The following is a 3,515-nucleotide window of genomic DNA, read 5'->3' as shown; positions in this document are numbered from 1 at the left end:
ATGTGAATCTGGGTAAAAGTTATAGTAGTCTTAGTCTTCAATTGCTGTGTAGGTTTGAAATATTTCTAAGCAAAGCTATTTAAGAGCATGGCAAAAATGAGGAAAAGGATCCAAAAGATTCAAGATAATGACAAATAGAGTCTATAGACAAAGAGAATCCCCTAAGCATAGAGCATAATGAGTATCTGGGGGAAAAGTAAAAAGTGAACATAAAAAATATTAAAAACTATAACTTATGAACAATTGCTGGAATAAAATTGAACTCATATTATGAAGGGGAATACTCTTCACTGAATATATTGACCCAGAATGACCAACACTAAGAGAAAGTCCAGTAAAACACTGCATTATAAAGAAGGTAGCAAAAACAAAAAAAAAATCCTTGATTTGGTCAGGCAAAAAGATCAAGCAATTATCAGGGAAAAGAAACAGCATTATAACCAGTCTTATGACATTTTGTGCTAAAGAAAATGTAAATAAGGTATTTTATATCCACTAAAAACTGACTTTCAACTATAAAGACCTGAAACAAACTGTTATTGACATTTAAGGACTCAGAAAATATTGTTTCCATGAGTAATTCTTAAAGGGTCTTTTAGAAAACAGAATTCAGACAATCAAAATGACAAGTGAGGCACTGCTATAAAGCCTGGTGGTATCAGTAAAATATATTTAAGATAAGGTTAATTAGGGCTAGAAGGGAGCATGTATAATATTAACGTAATTCCTGACAATATAGATACAATTAGAACAAAAGGGGGAAAGTGTATAGTCAAAAAAATTTAGAGTTATTTTATTATCTTGGTATTTTATTTTGATATGTATATAAAAGTTGTGACAATGTAAATCAGTAATTATGTCATATTTTAACATTTTTATAAATGAGCACCAAAAATCTCACGAAAAAAATGAATACGAATGTAAAGAGGAAGATGTCAAATAAAAAACCCCACTGAATTTAAATTAGAAGTAACAGAATTAATGTAATATTTTAACATAATATTTTATCTTTATATTTTCATATATATGTGGGGTTGTTTTGTATCTGTGTACATATAGATATGTGCATGCATGTCTATTCTTCCAAAGTTTATTGAAAAGACCTAGAATAAAAAAACCAACCCAGTTGCAATATGTGCCCTTAGTATTCAAATTTTGGTCTTGAAATATCATTTCTCTTCAAAAAGAACCAGAGATTTTTAGAGAAAAGACTGATTCCAGGTCAGAGTAGGAAATGTTTAAAATGAGCCTGGAACATATTATCATGACAAATAATGAATGTGACAGATTCAAGATGGCTGCAAAAATATCTTCTATTTAACATTACCTGCCATTGACATACACCCAGATAAGTGAAGCTCATTTTTTAACATTTTGGCATATGGGAGAGCTCTACGATTGCTTTGATAAATACAGCGAAAGAGACACTGGGCCAGCGTCTGCCTTTTAGTGTTTGCTCTAGGAAAGTTTCATCTTGGAACCAGCTACCATTCTATGAAAAACCAAAGCCATATGGAGAGTCACATGCATCGTCCATGTGAAACCTCAAATGAGCTACTGAGAATGAGCATCTACTGCCAACCATGTGACTCTTCTGTCATTCAGTCAAGTTGAGCCTTTGGATGACTATAGCCTCAATTAGCAATTGAATGCAATATGAAGGACCCTGTGGTAGGCAGAAAAATATCCCCCAGAATTCCTAAACTCCAGAATCTGTGAATATCCTGTACATGGCAAAGGGTATTAAGGTTACAAATCACCTGACCTTAAAGTAGGGAGATTGTCCTGAGCTGTCAATGAGAACTCAGGTCATCAAGAATGCTTATCAATAAAGAGGAGGCAGAAAAGGAGTAAGGAGTGATGGAATGTGAAAAAGACTGGAGCTGCCTCGCTGGTTTTGAAGACAAAGAGGTCCCTGATCTAAGAACTATGAGAGGATTCTAGAAACAAGAGAAGGCAAAGAAACAGATTCTCCTCTGGAGCCTCCAGAAAAGAACATAGGCCTGCCAACACCTCAGTTTTAACCCAGTGAGACTCATTTCTGATACTCCAAGATAATAAAATTGAATTGTTTAAACCTTTAACTTTGTGGTAATTTGCAATAGTAGTGTAGGGAATTAATATAGACCCCAAACCAGAACTATCCCATTGGGTCCATAGAATCATGAGAGATAATAAAAACAATTATAGTTGTGAATCACTAAGTTTTCTTATACAGCAATAAGCGACTGGATAGCAAGGAAGTTATCCAGTCTTTTAGGTTGTCTTAATAGAAATCCTGAGCTATTGGGCAATAAGGGGATAATTTGAGAATCAATAAGAATAACATTTTGGTAGATTAAAAGATCAAATACATATCAATCCTTAACTTTACAAAGACACAACAAAATTGGTCACCTTGAGAGAATATCAGAAAACTAACTTACTATTTTGTTAAAAGAAAACATAAACACTTTATCTACCTCTTTTATACTAGCAAATACGAGGACATTTTTTTCTTATTTTAAATTTGTTTTTTTTTTTTAATTTTCTTCATGTAAGCTTCTCAACTAATAAATGAAGGAGTGATTAGAGAATTTTTATCATGTGATACATAAACAAGAAATAGGTATAAGCATTGAGAAACATTCAAAAAGAGATTCAAAGAGAAAATGTATATAGAAGAACACAACACTACAATGAAGTGATCTTGGGGAGAAAAAGAAGCAAGGATCTGAATTTTTTTATCTGATAAACCTGTAGACTCAACTAACAATTTATAGGCAAAGGACAGGAAGGATGGAGGAACATGTTAAACTATACCAAAAAGATAAAATGGACAAAATCTAGCAGGGGAAATTCTACATGAAAATATATTTGCTGCTTCAATAAATAAGTTGCAAGGGGTAAAAAAAGAATAGAGGGCAAGCCTGTAGATTAAAAATTACTCAAAAGACCTATGTTCCCTTGGGTGACAACAATAGAGATAGAGCTAATGAATCTCACCCTGGAGCACTTCCACATGTAGAGATGGACCGATGGGGAAGAGTCAGCCAAGGAGATGGAGGTGTGCCTAAAGAAGCAGGAGCAAAGCAGGTGGCATCACACAGTTCAAGAGAAGAGAGTGTCCAGAGATGGTTGTCACCTGAATGAAACGCTTTCATGAACTCAGTATGATGCAGACTGAAAAGTGGCCATTATTTGCCAATATGGAGTTTGGCAATATGGTGACCTAAGACTGGTGGCAGTGGAGGATGAGGGCAAAGCTAAATCAGAGTAAGTGACTGACTAAAGATGAGAAGAGGAGACATCAAACATCTACACGCAACTCTTCCAAGAAGCTTCTCAAGAAGAGGAGCAGAGAAATAGTGGGGTAGTTGGAACAATGTGGGCTTAAGGAAGATTTATTTTAAAATAGGGATTCATTTAAAAGTTAAGATTTACACCAATGTATTTGTGTGCTGAGGGAAAGCTTAAAGATATAAGAAAAAGAATAAATAAAAAAGAGAAATTCTTGTAGAGGAGTTAAGGCAGCA

The sequence above is a fragment of the Marmota monax genome, unplaced genomic scaffold, assembly GCF_021218885.2.
Source record: "Marmota monax isolate L192 unplaced genomic scaffold, Marmota_monax_Labrador192_F-V1.1 WCK01_AAM20220418_F8-fsc00048, whole genome shotgun sequence".
Classification (NCBI taxonomy): Eukaryota; Metazoa; Chordata; class Mammalia; order Rodentia; family Sciuridae; genus Marmota; species Marmota monax.
Note: the sequence above shows the minus strand (reverse complement) of the source record.